Below are 21135 nucleotides of genomic sequence, written 5' to 3'. Positions count from 1 at the left end.
TTTACTTTGCAGTAAGGCTCCAAATTGACCTTCTTTCAATATTCTTATTTCTTAAAAGTTCTGTCAGGTGTATCTCTTGCACATTCCAGACTCTATGTACCAATGTGAGTTCTCTCTATAGCTGTTTTTTTTCTCTTCTGGGGGTTGTTGTTAAGCATATAGGTTACCAGACACTTTCATCTATTCACACTGCTAAGCAACATACTATAAACTAGGCAGCTTATAGACAATAGAAATTCATTTCTCATAGTTCTAAAAGCTGGAAAGCACAAGATCAAGGAGCAGGTAGATTCAGTATCTGACATTTGGGTACAATTTCTGATTTATAGACAGCATCTTCTTGTGTCCCCACTGGCAAGAGAACTCTCTTGGATTTCTTTTATAAGGGCACAAATTCCAATTATGAGGGCTCTGCCTCATGACCCAAAAGTCCCATATCCTAACACAATCACCTTAGGAACTAAGATGTCAAACATTCAGATGATAGCACTAGGTTTTACCCCAAATCTACCAAATCAAAATTTCTCAGTAAGTCTACTAGATACCGATAATTCTATAATCAAAGACAAAAAAAAAAATACTGTGATCCAGCCTTTAATTTCTTACCACCAATAAATACATGTTAATTCTCTGACATGATTTTCTTGCTCATAAATATAGATTCTGCTGTCCATGTAGCTAGTTGTAATCCAACACTTCAAGACTCCTCTAACTCTTATTGAGTCAGTAGTTATTAAATTTTAGCCTTTAAGTACTGCTAGGTCATTCTCCTCTGAGTTTCTGATTCTTTCAGTCTGGAATTGGACCCAAGAATTTATATTTTGAGGAAGTTTCCAGGTGATGCTGATGCTGTTGATCTGGAGCCCCCATTTTTAAAACCATTGGCTTGGTCAAATTGTTTCACCATCTTCAAAATATATTTTTAAAGATGATTTTGTTAATGTTGAATGTGTCTAAACAAGCATTGATTGTCTGTAGATGTCATTTATTGGAAGGTATAAAATCCCAACCCACTGAAAATCTAAGTGAACATAACACAACCCAACAAATATTTATAGCCAGAAGAAAGTTCTTGTCATAAAACTCTTAAAATCAGGATCACAGAGCTGGAAGATGAAGAATAGGAAGTATTGTGAGGTCATTTAAATGTGTCAAGATAGGTCAAGACCCCTACCTTATAAGTGCCTGGCATAAGCATCAGATTAATAATTTAATTATTATTGTCCCTTCCTCTGAACTGTCAGTTACTTCACATTACTGTAGAATGCTACTGAAAATCAAAGAAGACATAGCTTGGTTAAATAATTATTTTGCATTATTTTCCAGTATATCAGCCCTTCTACTCCAGACTGTGCTTATTCTCAAGTTCTATCTTGAGAAAAGAAACATAAATTTCTGGTGATAAATACATTGCCACCCTCACTTCAAATACATGGTATAGATATGCTGAACTATGTTTCCTCTATCTTTAAAACTGCATCAAGTTGAATTATAACTCTTTTAAGTGTAAGATATCTCACTAGGTTCAACTAAGTTCAGTGAATTAATTTAAAATAGTTGTAGAGGGGAAAAAGAGCTTAGCATTTCTGCCATGTTAGAACTATGGCTGTCTTGGACTTGTAAACTTTTTGTTGAAAATAAATACTAAAATCTTTTTTGAAGGTTATTTCTACCTCATCCTTATCTTCAAAAATAAAATATTAACTTAAAATATGTTTTTCTTTTTTTATTTTCAACCTATTTAATCTTTAGCCTCAAATGGCTCAGAGTACATACACCATATCACCATTTCTCAAACATTTTTCTATTGTTCTCTATTGCATATCCCAAGGATGCAAGAAAAGAGAATACATGAGAAGCACATATATGGTTTGCTATTTGGATTTCCAAATTGTTATGTAATTTATAATGTGCTTATGTGCTAATAATCCATGCTACATATATTCAGCTTTTGTGGATAAAAGAAAATTCAGCAGATGCAAAAACACCTTTTAGAGTCAAAATCTAAACACAGCATCTCAAACCAAAAGGATAAATTTCTGTGATCAGGACTTTCAATTCTTGTTGAAGATAGTAAGACCCAAACAAAACAGGAGTCTTCAACATCTAACATCCCCATCCTAATAAAGAAGGGATGAAAATAGGTGGGGAAGTGTCTGGGTGGGGTGGATAAGAGAGAAAAAGAAATAGCTAGGCTTCATTTTTCTTATGACAGTTTTGTTTTGTTTTGTTTTGTTTTAATGTCCTAGAGGAAGCAGCAGTGAATTGTCAGAGTGACTGAAATGTCAAAGAAATAATCTCAAAAGCAATGCTGCACTTGAAGCAAGGAGCCACTTCTCATTAATGTCTACCCAATAGCAAATGGGGAGGGTCAGACACACACACATTCTCCAAAACCACTTTCAGTAGGGAGACAGGATTTATAAAGAATGGAAGCTCAAACAAGTATTGAATAACTATGCAGAGTCACTTGCTGAAATGTTTAAAATAAAACAATCTCTGGGGCAGTTCATCTGGATAATAACTGCCTCTGTTTGAGAAAGGACAGAGTTGAGTTTCTTCTATTGTGAACGACAGGAAGGACTTAACCAGAAGAAAGCTAATGACATTGTTTCTACATTCTCAGACTGCCAGCAAAGTGCCTGCGGAGTTGAGGGCTTAAAACGGCTAGGGAGAAAAGCTGTGGGGTGGAGCGGGGAAGAAACCCTGGCTTTGGTGGCAGCTTCTAAAGATTCTGATGGCTATCTCCACCTGAGCTTGACACTGCACCTCGAACTCTGCTTCCGGAGCTCAGCCACTGACTGAGGTGAAAGACTCTTCACTAATTCATGGTTCTCCTTTCATTTCTTTTCAAATTCTCCCTTATTTCCATCAACCCTGAGTAAACTTTCATGAGAAAGTTAGAACATCAGAGGGGTGAAATTCCTTTGGAGACTTACAAAAGGCAGACTATCAGTAAAATCCTCAATCCTCCTTCTCACTCACATCAGGCTTTGTATGTCTCTTCTCCCATGTGGGATGAACTGTTTGAGCTAATGTCAGCAATTGGCTTTTTTTTTTTTTGAGGACTCAACAGTCTCTCTAATTTTAATTCAATAAATGTTTGTTGAGTGCCAACAAGACTGAAGTTTTTGTATTAAACCAAAAGGTATAAAAAGCTAGGAGTCAGCTGTCCAAAAATAAATAAATAATCTGTCAGTAGAGCATGATGGTGCATGCCTGTAATCCCAGCTACCTGGGAGGCTGGAGGTAGGAGAATCCAGGACAGAGTCTGCCTGGGCAAAAGTGGGAGCCCCTATCTGAAAAATAAACTAAAAAGCAAAAGGAATGGGGATGTGGCTCAAGTGGTAAAGCATTTGTCTAGCAAGGCAAGTTGGAGCCATGAGGTCAATCTCCAGTACTGCCAAAACAAAACAGTGACAAGAAGAAGAAAAGCCAACTGCTATACTCCTTCTTTCCCATTTGAAGTTGGGCCAATACTTAATCCCTCTAAACCTTTCTCCCAGGATTGAGATAATCATGAAATGTGATAGTGAATATGGAATTGCTTCATAACTTGCAAACAAATATGCAAATGAAAGCTGTTAGTGTTTCTTGGAACCCTGTTAACAGTTTACAGCCTAGCAAAGTGATTCTCAGATAGAATGGCCATATAATTTATTATGTAAACCATTTGATTTTTGAGAGTGAAATGGTGTAATTAGTGGTGGAGGAAAAACAAATGAAAACCAAGACTGGGAAAACCAGGACATATGGTCACATTCTCCTTAAAGACCCTGAGCAAAAGATTCACGGACAAGATGAGTTATTAAAATAGAATCCATATAGCCAATATTTAGGGATACACAAAGTGCATTTGGGTTTGAATACTTGAATTCTTACTGGGAAGTTCTTTGAAATCATGAACGTGGTTCTATTTTGCTATATCTAAATTTGAGCATGAAGCTTTATGGAAAATAGAATTGCTCATATGCTATTGTGACTATATTACAGTATCTAAGTTAGTCACTGCTTGAAAATGTCCCTTTATTCATTTCAAGAGTATCAAAATAACTTCATAATAATCAGCTTAATTTAGAACATATAAATTAAAAACTGATAAAGAAGGTACTTTAAAACAGAAATAGTGTCTTCCACTGTTTTGATTATGCAATTATATAACTAAATTAAAAAGCAAAGATAAATGAAAGTAGAACTTATAAAACAATTGAATTATTAAATACCTTCCACAATATTAAAATTGCTATTTTGTAATTTGTTTTATGTATATTGCCAATAAAATTATGTTTCACTTGATGAGTGAGGATTTTGGAACAAGGCTGCTATACGGGAATTTAGTAATAAAACAAAACAGTGAAGAAGACATTAGGTTTTTATTGCTAATTTATTTCCTTGGGTTTGCATTGCACCACGGGTGATTCTTCTATCAAAATATGGTAATAATGCCTGATAGACTTACCTGATAAATGTGCCCCATGTTCAGAATATAGATAAGCTGTGTTTGTTCAATTTTACTGCATCCTCAAACAAATGAGAAAATGCTGCTGTGAAATGACAAGCTTTATTGCAGACCTAGCAAAAAAAAATTGGGTGACAATGAATCTTCTTGCTTATAACCAAACCAACCAAACAAACAAAACAAATAAACAAAAACAAATGTAAGGCACTTAACTGCTATTATAGCAATAGACCTGTAGAGATTGAAATCAGCTCATCTAAAATATGTGTATATTAGGTACTTAAAATTTTGTTGTTGGATGGATGGATGGTAGGAATAATGCCTACTTTCCTGAGCTATTCTCAATATTTCCTATGACTCAGCCTTGAAAATGGAAAGCAGAGAAAGAGAACAACAGAGAAAAATAAGAAAAAGAGATAGTGGGAAAGGGAGAAAAGTAATGTAAGTAGAATTCCATATTTTAAAGCACAAGAAATATATCTTAATTGGGTACTTTGATTGATGTGGTATATTGCTTTATAATTGTTGCTTCAAGAAAAAAATTTGGGTAACAAATAAAGCATATATCCTATTGAGAAGTGGGCAGGGGGGAAAAATGTCCAAATAGAACACAAATCCTTGCCTACATTGAAGCTCTGACAACTCTTAGCTGTTTTGCCTCTCCCATGTAGAGAAAGCATAAGTCATAAACAGACTATACTCTTCTCTCCCAGTCATAATGAATTTTATACCAATCTATTACTTACAGTACTAATATTCACTACCAATTATCAGTAGTTAGAGGAAGGAATCTGAGAAAAGGGACAGAATTCAAGATAAGCTGGAAGAATACAAATATTTGGAGTTTCTACTCAATTGATGGAAATGGCAAATGTAGATATGTTATATTGAGTCACTTGGAAGAGATATTTACCTTTTCTTTCGGTGGTACTAGGGTTTGAACTCAGGGCTTCATGCTTCTAAGCAGGTGCTCTACCACTTGTGCTATACCCCCAACTAGAGATACTTATCTTAATGGCTTAGACCTCATGAAAGCCAAGGCAAAAGGGCCCCTATTGTGCAATAGTTTTAGGACTCTTCACTGTTAATAGAATGAGTATAATCCTTTCCAAGAGAGCCCTGGGGTACCAGAAGCTCAGGGAAAGGAAGAAATGGTAAAAACTATATAAGTATGTTTATCCAGTATTTCCACATTTATCCACTTGTAAGAACAAATCTGTGATTTGAAAGCCTTCCAGCATATGACATTGATTTCTAAAACTAATTAAGCAAAAAGAAATGCATGAAACTGAGAAGGGAGGCAAGTCTAAAGCAAACATTGGGTTATAACACAATCATAAAATGCTTCAGATGTAACCGAAGAAGGCTTACTGACTGTTCTTGACCTATAAACTTTCCTTCATTTTGCTTATGCTGCTGAATCACATAAATGGAAAATAAGCAAAAGCAATGGTTTTTGTAATTACTTTCCTAACAGTGACTGTTTTGACCTGATGTGAATTAATATTCTTAAACTATTTAAGGCATGTTGCATTTGACCAACTGTGCTTATTGTGAATCACTACAAGAGGAATGAGCTTACTATACATTTACCAAATGTATAGTTTTTGTTTTTATTTCCAATCCCAATGTCACCAACTCTAATTTTATACAAGTTAATTTTTATTTCTAATTAGCTATATAATTATAGGTGAATGACCTAATGGCTATAATTTGATATTCATTGCTAACTTGTACTATATATAAATACCCCTTACAGGTGAAAAATTCTGTGATTTTAAAATAATAATAAAGTCAAATGGGTATCTATGTTAAACTATAACTAAAACTGGAGAATGGAAAGTATTTCCCTCATTTGCAGGGTTGTGATAAGATTAATCAGTGTCAGTAACAGACTGAAGAAAACAACACTGTCTGCACATCATTAAAAAAATGAAATGGCTGGCAATCTATTCCATAAGCTATTGATCAATTACTCAAACATTTATTGAGTGTCTAAGCAGTAGATATTAATCATACAAGTTCACAAAAAGCTAGTCAAATACTCTATAAACCTTGCCAATGGGCTGAAAATCCTCTTACTGGAATACAAAACTACAGCCTGATGTAATGTTTAAAGAAAAGCCATTGTTAATGGTAGTCTTATTCTTTTTACTATTGCTTATAAAAGATAACTGAAGATTATTCAGAAAATAAGATAAAAAGGATATATTGCTTACTTTCAAAGTCTAACCTTTATAAAATACAAGTATCTAGGTACCTTTGCTACAAGAAGAAAACCAGAAATACACATCTTTAAGAGTAGAAAACACTTTCTCTTACTCCTTTTCCTAATACTCCCTCCTGGCCCAGCCGGGATGAAAGAGCGCTATTTCTCCCTTGCTCCCCTTGAACCCCTCGATCCTAACAAGGAGTTGTGGGAAAGTCATAGTTCTCAACTCCTTGTTGGGTCTACTTTCTTGATTAGTGACTAGGTATTTCACAATTTATTAATACCATGTAAAACTCCAAAGTTTCCACATTTTTATTGGTTCAAAGGAATTTGAAATCTTTCCTAAAATAATGTAATTTTCACACACTTGTATTTGATACACTTTCTCAATAGCATGAGAAGAGGTTATAGTTACAGTTAGAATTGAGAATAAATCTAGTTGTGACTACAGGAAAACATTGGGCATGTAAAGGTCATGTATCTTAGGCTGTATTGCATTGTTGTAACAAAATACCTAAGACTAGTGACTTTATAAAGGAAAGATCTTTATTTAGGTCATATTTTTGAAAGCTGAAAGTTCAAAATCAGGCAGCTACATTTGCTTGGGTTTGTATAGAATTTCTACTTTGTTACAACGTAACAAATGGCATCACATAATCGAAGCAAATGAAAGAGATGGACAAAGAGAGGGGTCACATGAAAAAGAAGAAGCAAGACAGCAGGGAGGAGCTAAACTAACTCTAATAACAATCTGCTTTTTGAGCTCTAATCCATTCATGTGATACCTAACCTACCCATAAGACCAGCATTAATCCCTTCACAGGGACAGTCATGACCCAATCACCTCCCATTAGGTCCCAGCTCTTAAAGGTTCTTCCACCTTTCGGTACCACCACATTGATGAACAAGCTTCCAGAACACGAACTTCTGAGGAACAAACCATGTCTAAACTATCACACCATCCATCATTTTCACAACGGAACAAGAGTGAGAACTCATGCCATAGGGAGCTCCTGCTGAATGTATTCACCAGCTTCTCCCAACTCTTATGGTAGAGAAGAAGGGTAGAGGTGAGGCTAGCACTTTCCCTCTCAAGGAAATGCCTTAGAAAATAGTACACAGACCATTCATTCTTTTCCAAAGTGATGATAAATAGCAAACCAGTGAAGAATAAAGTCTTGTCTCCTCAGGCATGCTTTTTTAAAAAGACAAATTCAAAGGTTTCTTCTTTTTCTTTTTTGTGGTGCTAGGGATTGAACTCAGGGTCTTTCACATGCTGGGCAAGTGCTCTACTGCTGAGCTGCACCACTACCCCATGATCAAACTCTCAGCTATCAAATGTTAACTAACCAGAAGGCAATTCTCTACCAACACTCAGCAGTCTTCCATTTTTCATTCACTGGACTTCAAATTTCTCTTTGAAAGACATATTTAATAGCTATCACTGATATTTTTCAACCTTGCAAGAAATGTGCCACTTGTACTGGTCAGTGGAAAGGGAGGACTATTATCCCAATTGCCAATTTTAACCAATCCAGTAGGTAAATAGTCTCAGCCCAATCTTTATAGGCAGTTAAACTGTGCAATGCTTGATGAATACTCCTGTGTGGCTGTGCTAAAGCAAAACAAAGAATAGTGCTGGGTAGCATGACAGCTACAAAAATTAGCATCAGATCCTGGAGGAGACTGGAGTTTTGGGATCACAGAAACTATCCTGGTAAGAGAGATACCTGTTTCAAAAGAGTGATGTTTATTCAATGAACAATAAGCCACTGCAGATACATTTAAAGCATTTTACAATCAATTTTAAGATAAGTAACATTGCCTAAAGTGAAGTACAATAAGATAACTGAAAAACTATGGTTCTACTTTACCACTTGAGATTTACAGCCTATGGGTAATAGCAGCATCAAGTATAAGCTCCCTAGAACGTTGTCTCAAAGCCTTGCAGTTAACTTCCCATTCTCAGATGCAAACTTTGTGTAAAAGGAATTTTGAAGAATATTGGTCCAAGGAATAATTAAGTTTGGTAGATTCAAAGTTGGATCAAAAAAAAAAAAACTTGCAGTCAAGTGTAAAATCCTTCCCAGAACAGGAAAAATCTATATGCTAATCCTATTTCCAATTGGGCTATAACTGAAGAAAGTTAAGAGAACAGCACAAATCTAATTCAGAGGGCAAAGAAACTGACATATGAAAAGAAATGATTAAAAGATCCTAAAATGCCCAGCTCTGCTGAGTAACAACCGAGAAGAGATATGATTGTCATCAGAAAGTGTCCACAGAGTAAACAACAGTCAGTCACTACTGAATTGAATAGATGAAATAAATTGGGGTGAAATTAAGGACAGAGAAATGTGAACTAAATATCTGTGATGAGAAGAGCTGCCAGATAGAGAATCATCTCCCCAGGGGTAATTATGAGACATCTTCTCAGGCTTTTGAAAGGTCACACTTCACCAAGACCCAAATAAACAGTTTTTTCCAGACCTTTGGATTGGGAAAGCCTCTCTTTATAAAAAGCAAGGTTATATTTTTTGAAGAGAATAATGGTCTAAAGTTCCTCTATGAGAAAGAGAAGTCTATGGTGGGAATCAACACAGGAAACTAGTTTTAGAAAAGCTGGGGAAATGATAGGAGCTACAAGGAAGGGCCAGGTCACTGGCAAGCAGAGAAGTGGTTGGAAATACAACCCTGGCTGCCTAGACTTTTCCGAAAAATAACAGATCTATTAAAGGCAACAAACTTCCGCAATGGTTATGTGTTGAAAGTGATGGCACAGCCATCTGTTGTTCATCAGCATGACTTGGTTTCTCCCAGCAGTAGGCTCAACTGTCACTGACAATCTACTACATGAATTCTTTATGTCCTTAAACTAAGAAATAATTCTCTAAAAACCACAGGAAGCTATCTTTGTAATATTCTCTATTTTTTTCTTTTCTTTTTTTCACTAATAGTGCTTAACAGAGTAGTGGCTAAGAATATAAGTTTGGCATCAAACAGACCTGGGTACAAAATTCAGCTCTGATATTTATTGGGTGAGTATTAGCCCATTCACATAACCTTTAAATGAGCCAAATTCTCAGCTGAAAATGGGGCAATAATATATACCCTTTGCAGTCAGTGTTCTCAGTTGAGAGAATTATACTGGAAAAAGTTAAGCAGAAAAGGAATGTATTGGAAGGCTATTACAAAGTTCAGAGCGCTCACAGTAGAATCAAGTAAGAAAATGGATGGGGATTAAGGGAGGTGAATCACACCATGCCATGGACAAGGTTATGCCACAGAAGCTGTATTGGTAGGATGTCTGCATGAAATTGCTGCAGGACCATACACTGCAAGACTTGGCCACCACTGGACATGGATACTGCCTTTACCCACTGTTTCTCGACGTTGAGAGGTGAATTCTAAAAGATCTCTGCCTCTTGTTTCCTCACATAAGACTCTAATTCCCTATAGGAGAGCAACTAATTGACTAAGCATAGGCTACATATCTGTACTATATCTGCCAGAGAAGGCAGAGGGAATGTACCCGGTCCTCTTCATCTTCTTTAGCAGAAGGCAGAACTCAGCCTCCCATGGAAATTCACATAGTGGGTGATTTCCTTCAGACTGGAGAGCCATAAAAATGACAGCTGTCTCTTTCACTTCACTCCTTTGCTTATATCTACAACAGACACCTAGAAACTACTTTTGGTTAAAAAAAAAAAAAAAGCATTGACTCCCTACTTGTGGAAATTAACTGGAAGCAGCATAGAAAGTCCTTTCCTCCATTTTACATGTTTTTGTTCTGAGCCATTCACACTCTTCAGTCACCTTACAGCCATCTTAGAATCCAGGAAGGACAGGATTGATTGATAGTAGCTTGTGACCAGAGTTGAAACTATCCCCCAGTCACCAGTGACTTTCTTATCATGACCAGGCCCTGCCTAACCAAATCTGAGATGATGATCAACCAGATCACACCTCTGACCACTAGATCACATCCATGACCAGGACTGTTTAATAATTATGCATATCCTTCTCTCCTATCCCAGCTCTCCTCTACCAAAACCTAAAACTCACGTCGATACTCAGAAGATGGACTAAAGTGATTACTTTGCCTTTTCCTGCAGTATGCCCATGCCACATATAAATCGCCTTTCTGTGTCTTTCACCACCACTAGTCTGTTTATTTGGTGTGTTGGGTGAGTGCCCTGGGCTTGGGCCTCTGGCCTAGGACTCCTGGTTGTACAACCTTCTCCTAATTAATTTTCCTTAAAAAGTTGCTATGTAACAAAATGCAACCATATTTATATAGTCAAAATTACATGGGTCTTCTCCAAAAAGATGACATGAGTTCTTGCACAAACTCACATCCACACTCTCTGAGTGAGGTTAAACCCCTTTAATTTCTTTCACAATCATATCTCAATATCCAGCAACCAATGGACCAAATTGTAACAAAAATAACTCTGTCCCCACAGTGTTGGAAAGGTAAGAGAAGGAAAAATGAAATTGATAAACATGTAAGTACCTGTCTAATCCAAATATATCAGGTTTTGTGTTCAGAGAGTGAGAATTCAGATGGGAGAAGATGTTATACATACATTTCACAGCAAAGAAGGAAATACAGGAAGAAAGAAAATACATGATCACTAGGCAATGACTAACATTTTATTTCCTCCTCAATAACCTATTTGCTGCTCAGAGTTTTTTCTTAGTAAAGTCACCAAAATCTTTCTTTCTGAGGGATATGAGTCTTTGGGGGTGGGAGTCCTGCCTATGTGGAATTATAGTAGCTCTGCAGTATTACCTCTTGCTATAATAGAAGGAGAGAGTACTCCAAAAGATACCCATGTGACACAGCAGCAGCACACTTTCAACATTTCTATTTATTTTTTTTTAATTTTTTATTTATTGCTTTTTCAGTGTTGGAGTTCAAATCCATGGCCTCATGCATGCTAGGCAAATGTTCTACACTGAGCTAAACCCTCCCACTTTACCTTAGTACTCAAAATCACTCACTACAATCAACACCAAAGTCCTCTATTCTAACAGCATGAGGGGACCAAAGTGCCCAGGTGGTAGTCTCAGTTTCCGATGTAGTGGAACTATTATTTTGTTTCCTAGCAGACATTTGCATCCCTTGAGTACTTAAAACTCTAACCAGTAGCAGCCACAGTCACAGGAATAGAAGCAAAAATTTTTAATTGGTCGTTAGCTATAATTCATTATATTCCTTGATTCTAAAATATATGAAGTCTGAAAAAACACACCATAAACTAACCCACGAAAATACAGTTGACATCAGCCTAAATGTAGCCCCTTGCAAGATGTTATAACCCACTTATCACAGTAAGTAAATCTTCAATATGTCTTTCAGAAAAGCCAGTTGATTTTGCATCATATGCGGAATGTGAAGACGAATAAATATGAGATGTTGTATAGAATATTACATATAACATCTCTGATAATGCATGATTTATAGGAATCCAATCATCAGCAAAACCGTGAGCCATTGCTCATAACATAGGTAAATCCTTACATCATGTCACTTTCCTTTCTAGACTTAATATAGATAGAAGATGGTGATGCTCATTGGAAAATGAGCTTTGGAAACATTTACCCTCATCACTTTGCTAGGCCCAAGCTGAGTGGGGATATAATTGCACTTCACTCCACATCTGGCTCATGCAAGTCTTGGATTCAGAGCACTAAGTCGAGTTCAAAACATTACCTCCTCATTAAGATAGTTTTAGAGACTCCAATGAAGTCACATGTTTTCTCAGTTGTAAAATGGGATTTAGAAAAAATAAAGATGAAATGAAATAAGTACTTAATTCAGAGTCTGACATAAAAGAAATACCTCACTATTGTTGCCAAAGTACATTTTTAGGTGAAAGCAAAAGTGTTTGGGTAAGGAAATGCAATGAAACATAGATGTTCTTTCGTCTAAGAATTGAATAAATGAGTAGTCAATACATTGATAGATAAATATTTATCCTGCCATCAGTGAAGTTATACATTTTAAACACAATTCATGGATACATATACATAGTCATTCCTTTTTTTTTTTTTTTTTTTTGTGGTACTTGGGTTTGAATTCAGGACCTTGCACTTGCTAAGCAGACGCCCTACCACTTGAGCCACACCCCAGCCCACACAGTCATTCTTTAATGAATTACCAAGGGAAATAAAACAGGTCTATTCTATCAAATAAGAGGGGGAAAGTCCAAGCATTTCTGTTATAACGAGGCTTACATAAAACATAACAGGCTATTTTAAGTTCATAAAAACTTTTTTTGTTTTCTTTTGTTTGAGACTGTCTATTTAGTCCAGGCTGACCTGGTTGTGATGGTCCTGTCTCCACTTCCTTAGTACTGAAATTATAATCATATGCCACTATGCCCAGAATAGCATAACTTTGTTTTGTGTGTGTGTGTGTGTGTGTGTGTGTGTGTGTGTGTGTTAAAACATTTGTATTAGTTTATAATAGTTGTACAGGGAGTTTTGTTGTGACATTTCTGTATACACATATAATGTATCCTGGTTTGGTTCATCCCCTCCATTGTTCTCCCTCTTCCCCTCCCCCCTTCTTAAAGTGACTTCAACAGATTTCAATGTTCCATATTCACAGATGTGTAGGAAATACATCAACCCATCAACCATATTCACCTTTCTTTACCTTCTTCATTTGCCCTCTCCCTCCTATTAGTGCTCTCCCCTTAATATGACTTGTTTTACATTCCTGTCCTTCATTGTTTAAGTGTCTATTCATCATTCAGTGGGGTTTTGCCTTAGTATTTTACCTACAAATGTATTATACCTTAATCAGTCTAAACCCTTCTATTATTCTTCCTTACCCTTTTTCCCATCCCATATTATTCAGCAGTTTTCAGTGTGTTTTGTTGTGTTTTGTTCCTACACATCCTCTTCTTCTTTCCCTTCACCCCTAGTCTCCTCTAACAGTCCCACTATTGGAAACATGTTAGATAGATGATAGATAGATAGATAGATAGATAGATAGATAGATTTAGAGCTATAGAGACATATATGTTACATGATAATACTTGTATTTGTATTTGAATCTATTTTCCACATGTAAGAGAAAACACCAACATAATTTTGATCACATATGAAGATCTTACATTTTGATTTCACAATTTACATATTCTTATATTGTATATCGCTTAACAAATTACTATTGTTATTATTTTAAGTTTGTCTTTTAAAATTCATACTAAAAATAAGTGATTTGCATTGTACCCCATCGTTACAGATTTAGAATATTCTGAATTTCATTGTGCTTTTACTTTTAACAACAAATTTTATGTGTTTTTATGTTTTTATGTTACTAGTTAGCATCTTTTTCTTTCAGCTTGAAGAATTCCCTCTAGCACTTCTTGCAAGAGAGGTCCACTGGTGATTAACTCCCTCAGCTATTCTTTGGGAAAGTCTTTCATTTTGGAAGGATGATTTCCCTGGTGATAGTATTCTTGCTTGGCAGTCTTTCCTTCAGCATATTGAATATGTCATCCTACTCTTTCCTAGCTTATAAAGTTTTTACTGAGAAGTCCACTGCTGCCTTACTCAAACTCCCTTATATGTTAATTGCTTATTTTCTCTTGTTGCTTTCAAAAGGTTTGGGGGTTTTAACAGTTTGATTAAAATGTCTTGGTGTAGTCACTTTTTGGGTTGATTCTGACTGAAAACTTTGACTTCTTATACTTGGATACTATATCTTTTCACCAGATTTGAAAATATTTTCATTTATTATTTATTTAAACATGTTTTTGAGACTTTTGACTGTCTTCTCTTTCTCAAGCTCTTGTAACTCAAATATTTGCTCTTTTGATGCTCTCCCATGAATCTCCTAGTCATTCTTCCTTTCTTTTTTTCCCCCCTCTTATTTTTAAGTAACCTGTTTTAGAGTTCACAAATTCTACCTTCTGCTTGACTAATTCTGCTATTTGTGCTCTCTACTACATTTTTCCTTTCATTCACTGTAGTTTTCAGCTACAGAATTTCTGGAGCTGGTCTGGTCTGGTGCTGAAGCAGGTCTGAAACTTGAGTCCATGAGGATGGGCTAGGGTTCTGGAATTATGGGGACTTGCCTGGAAGTTTTATCTTTAAGAGTGGTCTTGGAGCCTTATTCTACAGTTAGTAGGCTGGCATTGAGATCTACTGGAATGAGTCTGGACCAGACCTGAGCCCATAGGAACAAGCCTAGAACCTGGAACTGGCATGATGCTGGGACAGGCATGGGTTCTGGATCTAATGAAAAGTGGTCTGGTGCCTGGTGCAATAAAAGCTGGTATGGAGGCTGGGTTCACCGTGTTTGGCCTGGAGCCTGACTTCATGCAAGCCAGTTTGAGATCTGGGTGTGCAAGTGCTGACATGGAGGCTAGATCTGCAAGGGTTGGGCTTATAACAGGTTTTCAAAAGCTGAAAAGCACTGACTCCCTACTTGTCCCATGAATTATCTGAAAGCAGCATAAAAGTTTAACATCCCATCCTCTACTATGTATCTGTCTCCTTCACTCTGAGTTCTCTCCTATAATTACCAAGGGTTCTAGGAAAGATAAAACTCATTCAGTGAAATCTTCATAATAGAAACTGGTACTAAAGAAAGGACATCAGAATCTCTGCAGGATAGACCACCTGCCAGGTAGCAATGGCCCTTATTGCAACAAAGCTCTGTCTGACCAATCTTGAGATAATGAGCTACTGAACCAACCTGTGGCTACCACTGGGAACTGTCTTTTTAATAATTATGGCAAACCTCTCCTCCTGCACTCAGTTCTTCCTTCTCTATTTAAATCTGTATGGGGAAGATGAGCTGAAATGCATTCCTTTCCTCTTCCCATGGTGTGCTGGTGCCACATCAATTAAGTCTCCTTTCTCAGATCTCCACCATTATTTGTCTCTTTATTTGGTGCATTGGAGCAAATGGCTTGATCTGACCTATGAAACTCAGTAGTTTGGGTCTAGGGCCAAAATTCCTGTAACAGACTGGGTCCTAGGACTTCTAGGGCTGTCCTCTATAGCCCCAAGCTCCAGTCCCATACCAGGTTCCAGATTATCCCAGAGTCAGGTAGGTCCACAAAGTCCCAGCTTCAGTCTTACCCCAGTGCCAAGTTAGTACCTCTGGTCTCAGATTCCAGGCCTTCCCAGTGCCACTCATATTACAGGCCCATCCTAGTGGATGCTATTGGCTATTTGGAGGTGATCAGACCCAGAATCCAGGACAACCCCTATGAACCCAGGTTCCAGGCTAGTCTGACAATAGAAATCCTAGATCTTGTAGCCACTGAAGATAACCTAAACACTGGGTCTATGGGTACTGGCCTAACAACTAGGGCCATCCTTGTGCAGGGTTGACCCTGAAACTTGGGGCCTGTCCAGAAGCTGGGACTAGTAGAGACACCCCAGAGATTGAGTCTGTGGAGAATGACCTGGTACTGGGGTACACCAAAGCCTAAGTCTGCTGGGGCAAACTTGACATCAGAGTAGACTTAGAGACTGACTCCAGTGAGCAGGCCTGGAGCCTGGGGCCTGGGGCCTGGGCTTGACGCATTGTATAGGTACTGTCCTGGAGTCTGGGGCTATGAAGACCTGTTCAGTGCTGCATTTTACTGGAGCAAGTCCAGTATTAGGGTCCAAGATAAAGTCCAGTGTTCATTTCCCTCTCTGTCCCCCACATAGAGGGAATCTCTCTTCACACTGTGATGCCTGGGATTAGCTGACTCTGATAATGTAACACCACTCTTCCTAACCTCTTCCATGTGTCTTTTCTATAAGTGCTATAATTGCTCACCCAACTTCCTTAGTTCTTGTGAAAGCATTTTTATTGGTAAATAGTTATTAAAATTGGTGTTTCTGTGAGGGCACAAGTGCTAGAAAGTTCTATTTTGCCATCTTGCTGATGTTCAGTTCTCATCATTTCTGTACAAATAGTTTCTGCTCAGAATATTTTTTGTAGAAAAATTCTCTTGTCTATCCTAAAGGATTATCAGGACCTTCATCCAATTGTATAGATTTAGCAGATCCAAACTATGACATTGAGAAAGAAAGCCATCAACAGAGGTCATAGGACAACATCTTAAACAGTCAAGCCAAAGTCTCCTTGGAAAGACTCCACACTCTGACAATATCTTCATGCTGCTTACAGCACTAGATTTTCTCCAGCAGATCACCTTTTCCCAAACACTGATGTAATTACAAAGGGAAAAAATGAGCACAGGAGACATCTGGAGAATCTCAGAAACCTGAAGGTGAGAGACTGCTTGTTACACTTCCTCCTACAGGCTGTATTATAGACTGAAGTTTTAGAGTGTCTCTTATAGCAAAAGTATTACTTAATCACAATTTCTCCTTCAACAATTCCATTTTAAAGTAACTGAATATTTAATTAATCCTCTAGAGTGATTTAAAATGTGCAGTTTCTGAATCGATTAATGAGTAAAAATTTTATAGCCTTTCTATAACTCTAACCTCATTAAAAAACAAATGAAATGCCTCAAAATGCTTATGGTTACCCAATCTAAAGGATATTTGAAGGTTAGCATTAAATTGAATGTTAATTACATTTACAGCATCATGGACTTCCGGATAGTTTCCACTCTGTTTTCACAATTAAGCTGTCCTTGACTTGAAAGGAGAGGGTCTAATCAAAATCTATAATTTTGTAAAAATATGTAAATTATGCACTTGTAAGTGGTATTTCACAGCAAAATAAAAAAAGCTATGTGGTGGGCATTTTTAATGAGTACTTGACTAATTTTATATGATGAACTAAAAATTCTATAGCAGAAGAAGAAAAATGACATCCTGGTTTCCACATAGGCAAATAGTTCATTAAACCAATTAATCACGTGGCTGGAATAATGGGCAACTGAAGGCTGATTACTTATAAAACCAAGATGACAACACATAGTGTATTTCAAGATAATCTTGAGAACAATTAATGTATCACAAAGTTGCAAAACAGTTACTGATCAAATGTGTGTTCTCCTTGATACAAGAAGTTGTAAAATAATCTCTGCTTTGAGACATTGTCATGGTGATGGAAATAATAATCTGAGTAAGAAGGTGGAAAGAATATATTAAATGATAAAATAAGGAGAAATAAGAGGAACAAGATTATACCTAGGTTAGGGGCATCAACAAGTGATTTTTAGTGAGGTCACCTCAAGACTTTCAACACTTAGATAATCAAACAAGTTTTCAGACCCTCATAGTAATTTAAGTACTATGTCAACTAGTACTAGTAATTTAAGTGCTATGTCAACTTAAATATCATGCAAAATCTTCTTTAAAAATAAACATTTTCACTCAAATGTTTGAATATACAGTGTTGTGGTTTGAATCTAAAAATGTATCCTCCTAAATGGATGGAACTGGAGAACATCATTCTGAGCAAGGTTAGCCAGGCTCAGAAGACCAAAAATTGTATGTTCTCCCTCATATGCGGACTTTAGATCTAGGGCAAAGACTTGGGTCGCACGCTAAGTGGAGAGAGCACATACAGGAGGAATGGGGATAGGTAGGAAACCCAAAACTTGAAACTGTTTGATGTCCCCACTGCAGAGGAGCTATTACAGAAACCTTAAAGCGACAGAGGTCAATATGGGAAGGTGGCCAGGAAGTAGTGAAAAGGTCAGGTAGAGATGAATCAATTCCGGTTGTAAGACATTTGTGCATGGAAGCAATGCTAGGAATCTCTCTGTATAGCTATCCTTATCTCAACTAACAAAAATGCTTTGTCTTTCTTGTTATTGTTTATGTCTTCTCTTCAACAAAATTGGAGAAAAGGACAGAACAAGTTCTACCTGAAAGTGAGGGGAGTGGGGGGAAGGGGGAGGGGGTGGGGGCATGAAGGAGAAATGATCCAAACAATGTATGCACATATGAATATATGAATAAAGAAAAATAATGATAAAATAAAAATGTATCCTGAAGGCTCATGGTTGCTAGCTATTGGGCTCTTATTTAAAGACTGGACCATGATATCAATGAGATAAACCTTTGATGAATTCATGCTGAATGGACTGTGAAGAGGCCTGCTTGGATGGAGTAGGATACTGGCGGGGTGGGTGTCATTGGAGGGTATGTCTTGTCCCCAGATCTTTCCTCTCTGTCTCTGCTTCCTGGGCACCCTGAGGTGAGCAGCTCTACTCCACCACACCCTCTCTGCCATGATGCTCTACCTTACCACAGGCCCAGAAACATGGAGCCAAGTGACCATGGACTGAAATCTCTGAAACTGTGAGCCAAAATAAGTCTTTTCTCTCTTAATTTATTTTTGCAGGTGTTTTGTCACAACAATGAAAAGTGACTACCACATACAAATTCTAATCTATAATATTGATCTTATCCATTCTAAATATAAAACCATGACAGCTCATTGTCTTTCATTTCACAGTGAATAGCTCAAATTTATTCAATTGTTCATCCTAAACTATTAACCAACAAAATAGTTCTATTTTGTTGCAAAAATTTCTTGGAAGAAAAATAAAACTAATTTGGCTTAGTGTCTTTCTGGGTCCTCTTGGTTAAAGGGCTTGGGTGGAACAAAGTAGGAATGCTGTAGGTAAAGTATATACACAAGTAGACAAGTAGATCAGCAAGGAAATTAATTATCCAGCAAAGTGAAAGCAGCATGACAACAGAAAAAGAGCTCTCAAAGAAGAAACTAAGTTATTAGTGCAAGAATAACAAAAACAGATGTGTCAAATTCAAAGGATGAAAATTGTTTTTAAAAAAGAGAGAGAAAGGAGCCAGGAACATAGGAAGAAACAGATATTAAGGGACAATTTAAAACTAGCCAAGATGGATTCTTCACAATGTAGGTGCAGGATAAATGGGGTAGAGATAAAGGCTGGACTACATGATGTAAAACCCACGAAATAAACTGTCTGTTAGAGTGCACCGAATGGTATTACTGAGAGAGTTAATATGCTGCAAAAACACCGAGTCATTTTGTTTACTCCCAAAAATGCCACTGAGGAATTAAAGGTCAGGTTTAAATTTGCACTTTTCTTCCCTAAAGCAGATGGGAGGGCAAGATCTTCAGTACTGGCCTGGAATGCAGCTTGTTCAGAAGGTCCTGCTGTCATGCTTAAAGTAGTCCATTTTTTCAGAGGTGGCCAGCTGAGTCGGCATTTGTCATGCAGAGAGTGGAAACAGAACAAGATCTACAGAAGGAACCTTGAGAGCGCAAAATCAGTCCATATGGCAATAACCATTCCCTACTGTGAAGCAAAACCAGCACCAGGGAGAAAGTGAGTCCTGGTGAATATGTGACACAAAAACAGGAAAAACAGACAGAGAACTGCAGGTTTTACAAACAGTGACCACTGTCACTGAGCCCAGGCCATATCATATACATATGGACTCTGAAAAAGACTGCATGAAACACACACACACACAAGAGTCCAATACTCTCATCGTAAGCACCTCTAACACATATCACAAACAGGGAGTCGAAGAGAAAAAGCACTTTTTCATAATTATATTTTATAGCCCGGGGTCAAAGAAATTATCTCTATTTTCATGCCATTTTTCTCTTTTTGGATGTTTTCCTGGATTTCTTCAAAAGTTGAGTAAAAATATTTAAGCTATTATCAAGAATTTTCAGACTATGAGTCTGAATTTCTAAGACTACTAACTAGACAGATAATGAACAAAAGACTTCTACTCTTTCATTGACTCACTCATTTATTCATTCATTAAATCAGTATTTTTCAAGTACCCTGTATAAACCCATTACTGTGCAGTTCTCTAGTGGTACAAAAGTGACATGACAAATATTGTCCCTGCTGTCATCTATGTTATATTCTCATGGAGAAGTCAAATATTCATTAAATAATCTCATAATTTTCTAACTAAAAATGGGGAAACTACTACTATTTGAAAACAACGAGTGCTATGAGAGCAGACAATGGAGGACTTGATCTAGTCCACAGACCCAGAAAAGATTTTTTTTCCCTTAAGGAAATAACACTTTAGTCATGCTCCAAGGGATGAATGGAGGTATTTTAAGACCTGCCAATTTGTCATGACTCTCACTGTGATAAGCCTTATTTCAGTTTTTTTTAAAAATGTACATAATCTAATGAAAGCATCAGACATTAAAAAAGCAGCCAAAAGACTTAATTGTCCCTTCATACCATCTCAAATAAAAATGATTTTAATCTTACTGCTTCCAATTTTTTGTACAAAGGTGGGATTTTCTTCTGACACCTTAAGATTCTAGATATCACTGCAAATGCCCACACTTTTACACCACTGGTGGGCTAGTGCACAGAGAGAAAGGTGTTTGGATTGCCTTCCCAAAGGACTGAAACTAACAGCCTTTGGTGATGATCAGTCTTTATTCTCTTACTTCATCCAGGATGTTAAGGATAAATTTATATAAAAAGACAAGCAAGTATAATCTAAGCAAAAAAAAAAAAAAAAAAAAAAGCTTTTGAGTAAGACT

The 21135-nt window shown here is 37.0% G+C and overlaps 1 long non-coding RNA gene across 1 annotated transcript in view; it reads right to left on the bottom strand.

The window, feature by feature from the left end:
- LOC141416913 (uncharacterized) overlaps positions 1-21135 on the bottom strand; it is a 75039-nt gene that overhangs the window by 29616 nt on the left and 24288 nt on the right. The window contains exon 3 of the long non-coding RNA XR_012441536.1: positions 4460-4572. This is a non-coding gene — a long non-coding RNA (uncharacterized lncRNA). The remainder of the gene's footprint in view (positions 1-4459; positions 4573-21135) is intronic.

Source organism: Castor canadensis, chromosome 14 (genome assembly GCF_047511655.1).
Source record: "Castor canadensis chromosome 14, mCasCan1.hap1v2, whole genome shotgun sequence".
Lineage (NCBI taxonomy): Eukaryota > Metazoa > Chordata > Mammalia > Rodentia > Castoridae > Castor > Castor canadensis.
This window is presented reverse-complemented; position numbering and strand designations above follow the sequence as displayed.